The sequence below is a fragment of the Phacochoerus africanus genome, chromosome X, assembly GCF_016906955.1.
Source record: "Phacochoerus africanus isolate WHEZ1 chromosome X, ROS_Pafr_v1, whole genome shotgun sequence".
NCBI classification, from domain to species: Eukaryota; Metazoa; Chordata; class Mammalia; order Artiodactyla; family Suidae; genus Phacochoerus; species Phacochoerus africanus.
This window is the reverse complement of record NC_062560.1, coordinates 78,977,192-78,990,309: the sequence shown is the minus strand read 5'-3', so window position 1 is coordinate 78,990,309 and position 13,118 is coordinate 78,977,192.

Genomic DNA, 13,118 nt, shown 5'->3' with positions numbered 1-13,118 from the left:
ACTCATGTTGCAACAGAAGAAAGGCTGGGGGAAAAATGCAATTGTAATGTATACATGTAAGGATAACCTGACCCCCTTGCTGTACAGTGGGAGAATTAAAAAAAAAAAAATAAGGAGCAGCTATAAAATATAAAAATTGAACCAAGTTAAGATTAAGCAAAAACTCTATCTGATACTTTCAGTATTAACTTCTTTAAAATAAAAAATTCAGGAGTTCCTGTCATGGCCCAGTGGTTAACGAGTCTGACTAGAACCATGAGGTTGAGGGTTCAATCTCTGGCTTTGCTCAGTGGGTTAAGGATCCAGGGTTGCTGTGAGTGGTAGTGTAGGCTGCAGAAGTGGCTCAGATTCCGCGTGGCTGTGGCTCTGGCGTAGGCCAGTAGTTACAGCTCTGATTAGACTCCTAGCCTGGGAACCTCCATTTGCCTCTGGAGTGGCCCTAGAAAAGACAAAAAAAATAAAAGAAAATATTCATATAATCTAAATTGAGACAAACATTTTCAGTAATTTAGTTGATGATTCAAAGTTCCTAAATAAATAGAAATTATGGTGGGATCAAATGCAGAGTGGTTACCTTTACTATACCATCCATCAGTTTCTCCTTTACATTACAGAAATATTGATCAAATGATAGTTTATAAAATTAATAAAATATGTTCATATTCATGATACTCTCCTAAAAACATTTTGAAATTCAGACTGGGAGTGTTTCCTAGGATAATATAAAACCTGGTACATGATTTTGAAAGATGGAATTAAAATTAAAAAAATATCAACCCAAAAAACAAAGAGCTGTTTAATGTATTTCCTATGATTTTTATTCTTTTACGCTGACAATAAAATTTAACCTGTGTAAATACCACAGCATATGCAAAGAAACAATGGCTTCCTTGATTAATGGTAAAAATAAGTACTTTTTAATTGTGGATTTTATTTATACTACCTTAGCGATCCCACTATCTTCCAGTGACCAAGCACAACTTTTCAGATTGTAGAGCCCACTGACTATAATCCCAGACCTCTCACAGGAAAGCTAAGTTTCCCATAAGTAGACACGAATTTTTGACTTTGCAATCTCCTTGTCAAAAAGGAAAGTGCATTTCTAAGCCTAGTAATACCTTAAATCCAATAGCACAGACTTATTTTAGTAGAACCAGTTAGTTATCTGTTTATTGTGTAGAGAATAAAGCTTGGAGAATAATACTGGGTAAGAATATGTTGACAGGAAGATTTAGAGGAGGAGATGGGGGAGAAGAATTCTAGAATCCAGGATATTGTCCAAATAGTGTTGGATCCTTTGGGACATCCAACACAAGTATCTGTGCTGTTGGTTGACTGAACGAATGAGGACATCTAAGTGCTGAAGTAGAAAGGCAGATGGTGGAAACTGAAAAGGATCTATGTTGGGACAGGTAAAACAGAACTAGTGTATTCACATTCTAATTTTTACTGACAGCCAATTACAAAAACAAGCTACTAGTTTGGTATCCACTGTTTTAAAGTCGTGCAAGTACAGTGCATTGAATCACGCTCTCACTACTACTACTAATAATAGCTAAACTGCTTAGTGCTTCTACATGCCAGGCACTGTTACAATTAATTTTAGAGACCATAACTTATTTATTTATTTATTTTTATTTTTTGTATTTTTAGGGCCACACACACAGCATATGGAGGTTCCCAGGCTAGGAGTCGAATTGGAGCTACAGCTGCTGGCCTATGCCATGGCCACAGCAATGCCAGATCCGAGCCACATCTGCCACCTACACCATATTTCACAGCAATGCGGTCCTTAACCCACTGAGAGAGACTAGGGATGGAACCTGCAACCTCATGGTTACTAGTCGGATTTGTTTCTGCTGTGCCAGTACGGGAACTCCCTGAACTTATTTAATACACACTTATTTAATCCTTACAATAACCCAACGAAGTAAGCATGATTATTATCTTCATTTCACCTCCTTGAAAACGACCTTATTTGATCACTTAAAATGCTTTCATGTTTGTAGTATGAGATAGTTCAAAGGGAACCAATATCTGTAGATTATAACACCCTTCTTGTTATATTATCAGATTTTCAGTCTTGGGTACTTTTTCTTTTTTAAATCTTCAAATAAAACTAAAAAATAAACTAGATTCTCTAATAAGACTCTCCAGACTTGGAAACTAGTAAGATCATTTAGAAAAAATGTACCTTTGTATAAGCATCAGTTTGTAAGTACAAAAGTCCATTTAATTTAGAATGAGATGAATGACCTCTCTTAAAGAGTCTATCCACACTGTAGCCATTCACTTTTCTGTTATTATTTATTTATTTATTTATTCTTTTACTTTCGAACTGCATTTGAAGCATTAAGAGGAACAATGCGTAACATTCCATTCTATTTTGCAAAATGATGAGTGGAGTTTTGGCTAACCATCAATACACCTCAATTAAGGTCTGAATCTTCCATGAATGCTGGAATATTTTTGTGCACCAACAATCAAGAATTTTTTTCTAGTCTCATTAAAGAAAGCAAAGCAAAAATGACCTAGGTGCAATAAAGCAGTGTAGAAAAGACTTTTTTTTTTCTAGTAAATATTTCAGATATATAGGAATAGAAAATAGATAATTTAGGTCAAATATGCTTTCTTGTTTTCAATTTTAGTTCTCTGACCAAACTCAAAGCATAAAGTTACATTATTACATACATGGATTGACTTGCTGCTTCTCTTAAAATATGCTGTAGTCTATCAAAAAATCCATACTGTATAATAACATGGGGCCAGTACAATAGATTTTGTTAGCATATCTATGGCACACTGCCTATTGATATACTAATAATAATAATAATAATAAAACTATTGGACACTGAATGTTATCTTTCATCACAGTAAAAAAGATCTGTGGGTGTGTCTCCCTTGCAATATCACTATAGATTGAATGTATGCAATTTGAAGTTATTTGGAGTGAGAAAGCAAAGGGAAAAAGCAAAGACAAGTACTTTTAGTGTCTATGAGCCTCCAGATACCACAGTTCACTAGCTACCCTAATTGTTTTCAGGCAGTTTGGCATATCTCATCAAGCCCTTCAGATTAAATTTGAAATACAGTCCCAGATGTGAAAAGATAGTATTTCATACACTAGATCCCAGAGTTCCCGCTCGTTTTTACACAAACTTCTGCAAAAAGCCATTGAGAGTTGACACCAGATTATCCCCCAAATAAAATCTCTATATTGCATAAGAATATATCCTGCTCAAACATAAAAATAAACTGTGCTTTTTTAGGCAGTAGAAATATTCTTGTGCACAAAAAATTTTAGCTTCCTTTAAAGCTTCTGAACAGAGTGGCCCTGCCTTTCAGCAAAAATTGTTCTTATCCTGTGTTTGCTGGCTGTCACTGTGTACCTATCAGGAGGAGGCTCAGTAATATTTCTTTCTCCCATTCTTACAACTATCCTAAATTGTGGACATTCATGGTAGATTAAGATATTGTTATTTGATGTCTTTTGTTCTGGGGCTGTGTAAGAGAATAGACCTTACAACAGGTATAAGCATAATTTTTCTTTTTGCGTTAAATTATAATTGTTTAAAAAGCACATAGTGGTTTGCAATATCTAACAGCATGATTCAGTCTTACATATATTCTCTTCCATACATGAAGCTTTGATTTTTTTTTCTGAAAATACAATTAAAAGACAAAATCTTAGAGCTAGCAGGGATAAATATGAGCCATTATGATGGTTAGTACTATCTAACTTTCTCCCAAATATAGTGAAAGATAACAAGAATATTTAATATTGGCCACAAAATTTACATTAAAAGATTGATTTATATTAATAATAACTGGCTACATTGACTATCAATAGAACTCTAAATAGAATTTGCATATAATGTCTTAATTTGAATTTTTTTAGGAAAAAATTAAGTACAATAATCATTTTAAAATGTTAAATTCAGTCAATTAGTGCTTGTGGAGAGTCTGAAAACTTGAACCCACTAAAAGAAACATGGGTAATTTAGTCAACTAATAGAAAAAAGTAACTTGTCTAAGATGAGAAGTTTGAAATCAGTTAATAAACACTGTGCATTGTTTATAAAAAAGAAAATACAATGAAATAAATATATCTTCCATAATTTCATACTTCATGTACAAGGAAAAATTTAATCTAAAGAGTCCAAAATATAGACCTCAAATAAATAATTTATATAAAGCTGTGTGGCTAGTGAAAGGTGAATGAATGGAATAAATATGCATATATGCTGGCTATATTACATGATATAGCATTTTGTATGGCCAGATATGCAGAACTGCTCATCAGATCATGAAAAGTGGCAACCTCTTTGTACAAGAAAAGAAGGTGATTTGTGGAACTAGAAATAGAATCATGTCTGGAAACTGTCTCCCATAACCCCAAATGTAGCATAAATTGGTTAATCTATTCAGTTTAAAATACCTGCTTTCATGGGAGTTCCCATCCTGGCTCAGCGGAAACGAATCTGACTAGTATCCATGAGGACACAGGTTCGACCCCTGGTCTCGCTCAGTGGGTTAACGATCCAGCACTGCTGTGAGGTGTGGTGTAGGTGACAGATGAGGCTCAGATCTGTTGTGGCTGTGGTTGTGATGTAGGCCAGCGGCTATGCTCTGATTCGACCCCTGGCCTGGGAATCTCCATATGCCATGCGTGCATTCCTAAAAACACACAAAAAATTTAAATTAAAAAATAAAATAAAATACCCACTTTTATATGGTAGTAAGTATTGCCAAATGGGTTGCTAAAACAATTAATCTCAATTGGAATTATGCAGGGAGCTTAGGATATGGATTCTCTTATCTTGTCAGTTTAATATTTAGCTCAGGTCCTGGCTCTCCTACCATATGATCCTGCAATCCCTCTCCTGAGCATATATCCTGCAAAAAACATTATTTGAAAAGATACATTTACCCCAATGTTTATATCAGCACTATTCACAATAGTCAAAAGAATGAAAACAACCTAAGTGTAATTCGACAGATAAATTGATAAAGAAAATATAGTATATGTGTATATGGATATACAATGGGATATTACTCAGCCATACAAAGAATGAAATAATGCCATTTGCAGCAACATGGATGGATGTAGAGATTATATTACTAAATGAAGTAAGCCAGACAAAGACAAAAAAAATATGATATCACTTATACATGGAATCTAAAAAAAGGATACAAATGGGGAGTTCTCGTTGTGCCTCAGCAGGTTACAAACCCGACTAGCATCGAAGAAGATGCAGGTTGGATCCCTAACCTTACTCAGTGGATTAAAGATCCAGTGTTGCTATGAGTTGTGGCGTAGATCACAGATGTGGCTCGGATCCTGCATTGCTGTGGCTGTGGCATAGGCTGGTAGCTGCAACTCAGATTCAAACCCTAGACTGGGGACTTCCATATGTCACAGGTGCAGCCCTAAAAAGCAAATCAAAATATAAATAAATAAAAATTTAAATAAAATTTAAAAGGATACAAATGAACTTATTTACAAAACAGAAACAGACTCACAGACATAGAAAACAGACTTGTAGTTACCAAAAGAGATAGCAGGGGTGGGGAGGGGATAAATTAGGAGTTTAGGATTAACATATACACAATACTATATATAAAGTAGATAATCAGCAAAGATCTACCGCATAGCACAGGGAACTGTACTCAATATTTCATGATAATCTATAATAGAAGAGAATGTAAAAACAAAGAATGTATATTTATATATATATAATATATAGAAATCTGAATCACTTTGCTGTACACTTGAAACTGACACAACATTGAAAATCAAATATATTTCAATTAATTCTTTCAAAAAGAAATTACCGCTTTCAAAAAGAGAGATCTGCCTCTCATATCATACTGAGTCTTCAAATCCCAGCTTCACATACTTCCTGGTACATGGTGTGTGCATAATAAATTTGAACCAGTGGTATATCTAAAGGCAGAGAGAAATTTTTTTTTTTAATTTTGGTCTGCTTTTTCTAATATCAGGAGACTAAGATTGATTTTATGTGTCTTTTTAAATGTAGAATAGATTCACAATTTCAGCATTACAGATAATAGTATTTATAATTTTCCAATAATCGGGGTTCCTGTGATGGCTCAGAGGAAACAAACCTGATTAACATCCATGAAGATGCAGGTTCCATCCCTGGACTTACTCAGTGGGTTAAGGATCCAGCGTTGCTGTGAGCTGTGTTGTAGGTTGCCAGCGCAGCTCAGATCTTACATTGCTGTGGCTGTGGTGTAGGCTGGTGGCTACATCTCCAATTCAACCTCTAGCCTGGGAACCTCCATATGCCTTGGGTGTGGTCCTAAAAAGACCAAAAAAAAAAAAAATTCTAATAGTATGTCCATGCCTTCCCACCAGAAATGGCGGAACTAATTTTTATATTAGTTTTATATTGGAGTTATCATGTAGGGAGCTGGGGATATGTATTTTCTTGTCAGTTTAATATTTAGCTAAATATACATTTAGTTTAATTATTATATTTACATATAATCCATGTATAACTTTACACTCGGCCTTCAGTGTCTGAAGTTCTGCATCCTTGAATTCAACCAACCATGTGTTGTGTAGTACTATAATATGTATTTATTGAAAAGAATCTGCACATAAGTGTAGCCACACAATTCAATTAATTTCTATTAAGAACAAGTGAATTAGGGATATTGACCTAATAACTATCTCATAATTTCGATTCAATTGCAATGAGGATTGTGTGTTCAAGGGTCAACTGTAATACCGAACCATATCTTCTTTCAGTCCTTATTTTTATTAAATTCTATGATTTTAAATTCTATATCCTTTTCAAAAATTGAACTAGGGTATTATTTTTGGAGGACATTAAATATATGAAGTTTAAAATCCTTTAAATTTTATAATTTTATCTATTTTTGAATATGAACTCTATCAAATTTCAACTCTAAGAGCAGAAATAAATTTTAAATTTAGTAATTTATTATGTATTTTTCAAGCAATCATTTACTGGACAGCTCCCATGTAATGAATTAATTCCACAAACATTATTGTAGAAATGCTGGTCCTCTCCCACTTCCCTCCTTCTCTTAGTTTTCCTTTTCTTCCTCTATCCCCTACTGCTCCCTCTTCTTTCTTCCTGTCCTCCTCTAACTCTTCCCTTTCTTCTTCTTTCTTCTCAGAGAAATTCCAGACCAAAAAGTTTAAATGACTTGACTATCTATATAGTTATATATATCCATATCTATCTATATGTCTATGTATATCCATATATTATTATATAGTTATATCTATCTATACCTATCTATATACCTGTATATCTACATATCTTCACATAGATATATATCTAAAGATATCTAGATATATATAGATAGATGTAGATATATAGTGATATAAATATATCAGATAAATTATATATATATATTAATGTAAATGTCACAATTTAACAACTAGCTCAGTTCCTGACACACAGTGAGACTTCCATAAATGTTAAATGAATGGATGAATTTGAGTCCCCATAGCATACATGATAATGTGTATTTAGACAGAGCAGCTTCATTCTTATCTGCTACCAGTTTAGTCTAAGAAGAATATGAAGCTAAAATACAGGATCCAGATGAGTTGAAAATATGGGATAATTGTTAGGTCAGTATCCATAATTCACATATTCTTAATTTGGCCTCACTGTTTGAAGGAAAAGCCATGTAACAAGGGAGTCAGAAAACCCAGTCACCAGAGATTATAATTTTATGCTTCATAATTTAGGACTTTTAGATTAATTGATGTTAATTTTCCCTGTAAATTGAATATAACTCAATCACAGTGATATATGTTCTTGTTTCAAATTGACTATTTACTTTTATTAATCATCTCACCAGATCCAACTTTGCAGCTTTTACTGCCAGCTGCATAAGTTTGCTTTAATTTTTTAACCACCAATTTTTTTCCATAATGTGTATAAGCAAACATACATAAACTAAATTAGAAAGATAGAAATACAGATGCTTGACCTTATGTAAATAATCCTTGATTCAGAAATGGAAAGGAGGTTAAGTTGCTATGGAGATAAGCAGCAGTAGGACTAAGAGAAACAGCCAGTAAGACATCGAGAAGCAAGCTCTGTTGGTTTATCATCTTCTAGTCAATGAGTTTAGGACACAAACAGTCCTCATTCATCACCATCACAGATACTTAAAATTAGTTAAAAAAACAGGTGCTCATATTTACAAGAGTATAGAGGAAACTGGTTCTGAACTTGAAACCTATTTTTTCAATTCCTTGATTCATTTGCTCAAAACAATTTTTATTCTTCCTATCTCATAGATTTATGTTGGGCAGTAATATTAGATGAGATCTCAAGTTTTTCCCACATTTGATACTATAATCAATAAATAAAGAACTTTTAACTCAAATGTCAAAATAAAAAAAATCTATTAAATTAAATAGCTTTGTATTTCAAAGGATTGTTTGTCCAAAGTATCCCATTTGTTTTCCCATTTTCTACCAGTTTTTAGTTTTATAGGATCTCATGTTTGTAATCACTTAATTTGGAGCAAAATTTTCTTGACATTTAACTAAAAATGTGGAAGAAATTGAACTGGAAAATAAAGTATACAAAAAAATTCTTGAGTAAAATGTAACAATGACTTTTTATTTGGTATCTTAAATCTATCAGCTCTGCAGTGAACTAAGTTGAAATTTCAATATTTTGAATAACTAAAAATGTGAAAAATTAGCTGGACAATAGCCATTCATATATCACCAAAGATATGCCAACTAATATAGGATCCAAGTAGCATATTGCCAAGTAAAAGTTACTTTGTTAAGTTATGTTTATTATGGTGCACATCAGCTTTGAGAATGAAGTGAAAAGTTAATTATCTTTGTTGTTATTCACCTGCCCCTTAGAGTAGAAGAAAGGGATAATAAACTAGTCAGTAAATATTTAAGGTATGTTTAACTTATATTTGTTGAGCAAGTCATAGTAAATAAACACTGGACTGGGATTCTGAAGGCCTAGGCTTAATTCTTGACTCTTCTACTAAGAGACATGGTTTTGTTTGTTTTTTGTTTTTTGTTTTTTGTTTTTTTTTGCCTTTTTGCTATTTCTTTGGGCCGCTCCGGCGGCATATGGAGGTTCCCAGGCTAGGGGTTGAATCGGAGTTGGCAGCCACCGGCCTACGCCAGAGCCACAGCAACGCGGGATCCGAGCCGCGTCTGCAACCTACACCACAGCTCATGGCAATGCCAGATCCTTAACCCACTGAGCAAGGCCAGGGACCGAACCTTCAACCTCATGGTTCCTAGTCGGATTCGTTAACCACTGCGCCACCACAGGAACTTCAGACATGGTTTTTTAAATTGAAGTATAGCTGATTTACAGTGTTGTGTTAATTTCTGCTGTACAGCAAAGTAATTCAGTCATATATACATTCAATTTTCTTTTTTGCCATTACTATCACAGGATATTAAATATAATTCCCTGTGCTATACAGTAGGACCTTGTTTATCCAGTCTATACATAATAGTTTGTATCTGCTAATCCCAAACCCCAATCCTTGCCTACCTTCCCCTCCCCCTTGGCAACCACAAGTCTGTTATCTATGTTTGTGAGTCTATTTCTGTTTTGTTAAGACATACAATTTTGAGAAAGTTACTCAATCTTTGGGCCTTAGTTTACCCATGAGTGAAATAAAATTATTGGATTTTACTCTGTCTAAATATACTTCCAGTTATTAAATGTTAATATTCTACTAGAAATCTAGACAACTGGAAGTCAATTTTCTAGTTTTATATTTTTTCATTATTGAAAAGTGACTTCAAATTCTTTAATTATATTTTCAATTTAGTCAAAACATGGTATATATAGAATTATGAAAAGATTATTAATTAACTCAAGACACTTCTAATTAAGAGAAATAAATAAAAATGACGTATCTACATATCATATGTGTGAATAAAAAGTGAACTGATCATACACTGAACAAAATTTTTCCATATAGCATGATTATTGACATGCTTCTAAAATTAACATCAAAATTTCTGAACAATTTTTCCACTTTTCAGTAGAAATATTTTGATATGATATAGGCATAGCTTGAAGGAAAAAGAAGGGAAAGATAAGAATGTGCCATTATGAAAAGTTAAAGTCCAATGAAGAGAATTATCGGAAGCGAAAAGAAAATTGAAGTGACTGAAAAACTGAAAAATTACTTAAATTAATTTAGTTTAAGATATGGTTAATAGGGAGTTCCCGTCGTGGCGCAGTGGTTAACGAATCCGACTAGGAACCATGAGGTGGCGGGTTCAGTCCCTGCCCTTGCTCAGTGGGTTAACGATCCGGTGTTGCCGTGAGCTGTGGTGTAGATTGCAGACGCGGCTCGGATCCCAAGTTGCTGTGGCTCTTGCATAGGCTGGCAGCTACAGCTCCGATTAGACCCCTAGCCTGGGAACCTCCATATGCCGCGGGAGTGGCTCACGTAAAGGCAAAAAGACAAAAAAAAAAAAAAAAGAATGATGGCATCCCCAAAACAACTTGAACTTACTCATGGTTGTGGAAAAAAAAAAAAAAAAGATGTGGTTAATAGAACCTCATGTAATTAACAGATACTGGCTTTTCTGATTTCAATCCCAGCATATTCACAATTTATGCTGCTCGTATAAATAATGAAAAAGGTCAAACTACTTATGAGTACAGATATGGCCATAAACCAAAGACTGAGATGAACTGTGTATTTAAAATTGCATTGAAAATGCTTTCACTATAATATGTAAATGGATATTACTTTCAATAATTACAAACATATCTTTTTCAATCACTGTTAGTCATTTCAAAATGTAACAATTACATTCAAATTATGTCTGTTTTTAGTTAGATTCTTTCTACCAGTCAAATGTGAAAATCCAAGCTATTGTTAGTCTTAAAACTAGTATGTGTGTATATATATATGTGTGTATATATATATATATTATCTAAAGTTCCATTTGACGATGGTGAGTCATCTAAATTTTGAAATTCAGTATATGCTTTTATTTTTATTTATTTACTTATTTGGTCACACCTATGGCATGTGGAAGTTCTTGGGCCAGGGATCAAACCCATGCCACATGAGCAACCTGAGCTGCTGCAGTCACAACACCAGATCCTTAACCTGCTGAGCCACAAGGGAACTTCTTGGTTTATGCTTTTAGAAATTATTTTATTTCTGTTTAATTACTACAAATCATTTCAATGTATTTTATTGGCACATTGATTTATGTAAAATAATTTACTTTAAAATGATATAACTTAAAAGGTAAGAAGCTAGATAGAAATCCAATACATTGAATTCAAACAGAGTATGCTGTGTATTATAGTAAGTTGAGTTTTCTACTTAGGAAAAAAGACTTCTTAGGAGGAAAATAATAATTGCTCTAATAAAGTAAAATATAACTTAAGACAAATCTATAATCCCTTACGATGGTTCTTTCCCAGTGGATTAATAATTCCCAACTATTATTCTATCACACATGAGTTTCCTTCCTCTTGACCTGAGGACATATAGTTTAATTTGTGTCCTAACAGGTGATCAGTGAACTAAATTGTGATAGTTTTCAATGACCAATGTCTGAATTGTTTCTTTTTGTTGTTGTTGTTGTCTTTTTGTCTTTTTAGTGCTGCACCCGTGGCATATGGAGGTTTCCAGCTACAGCAATGCAGGATCTGAGCTGTGTCTGTGACCTACACCACAGCTCACAGCAACACTGGATCCTTAACCCACTCAGCAAGGCTGGGGATCGAACCTGTGTCCTCATGGATAATAGTCAGATTTGTTTCCGCTGAGCCACGATTGAAACTCCTGAATTGTGTTTCTGATGAGAGAAAACTTTGAGTCTACTCTTGAGCGCTTATTCAATATACTTAAGATCCCCTACTTGAAAAGGTCTATAGTTCTTGTCAAGTCACACACCTCCAAAGGAGAGATTTAAAGTTGGAGTTGAATAATATTCAGATCTGAATAATATCCCTTCTTTTCAAACTTCCAATCTCTTAAGCCACAACTCAAATTTCAATGACTGCTTACTGTAAGAGCACAGAATATATTTTCTTAACAGTTGTTGTATATTTTAAGCAAAACAAGATGAGATAGTTTCAAACAATGAGAGTAGCAGCATGGAATTAGAAAGCAATAATAGGAAGTTATGCACTATAGATTCCATCTATTGAGAATATTCTTACCTATAGTGAAAGCATATTATAAAATAAACTTAAGCAAAAGCATATAGAATATAAAATAAAAATGACATTGTTTGCTTTTTCTTGATAATGTTGATAAAAATATGCTCTAAATAAATATTAACCTAAACATGGTTAGTGCTAGTATATTAAGCTATCAACAGAGATCCTGAAATAGCAGTAATATTCTCTGTAAGAAAAAGTATTAATAATAGAGTGTTGTAACAATTCAATACACAATGAATACATCTCTCAAAAATATTGCTATCACATAAGTAGATTTTATATATTGAATAGTATGTGCTAGGCAGATAATGACACTTATTTTAAAAGGTTCTATATCTAAGAAATTTCTCTAATCCTATAATACACTGCCAAGAATACATCAAGTATTTATGGGATGCCGTTCATATTTAAACAGATTTCGTGAAAACAGCCACTTGAATAATGAGTGCGCAGTGAAAGATGAAGGATTCACAGTTCACACTCTTTAGGTAAGAGCAGTATAATCTTAGTTTTTTATACATTCTGTAAATAGGTCAAAGAGTACTCACATACATCATCTGTTTACTGAGCATTATTTCATGCATGCTTAATGTTCCCTTGCCATCCAGTTCTTAAGTACTTCTCTTGTTACTATTGCCTTTAATTCATCCTCATCATTCATTGAGCTCCACTTTCAGCTGGCTACCTTCTACTCTGATTATTTCCCTGCTGTCTTTCCTGTCTGACAAAGCTTTTTTTTCTCCAGTGGTACTACAATATAATCACAGGAAGAATGGATATGTTATTCAGCTATTATGTGTTTATAGATTTCAAATGAATATACTTAATACACTATTATGTTGAACTGGGAGAGTGTCAGGAAGCAACACTATTTCAATACTTCATTCGAGAACAACAAAATAGGGA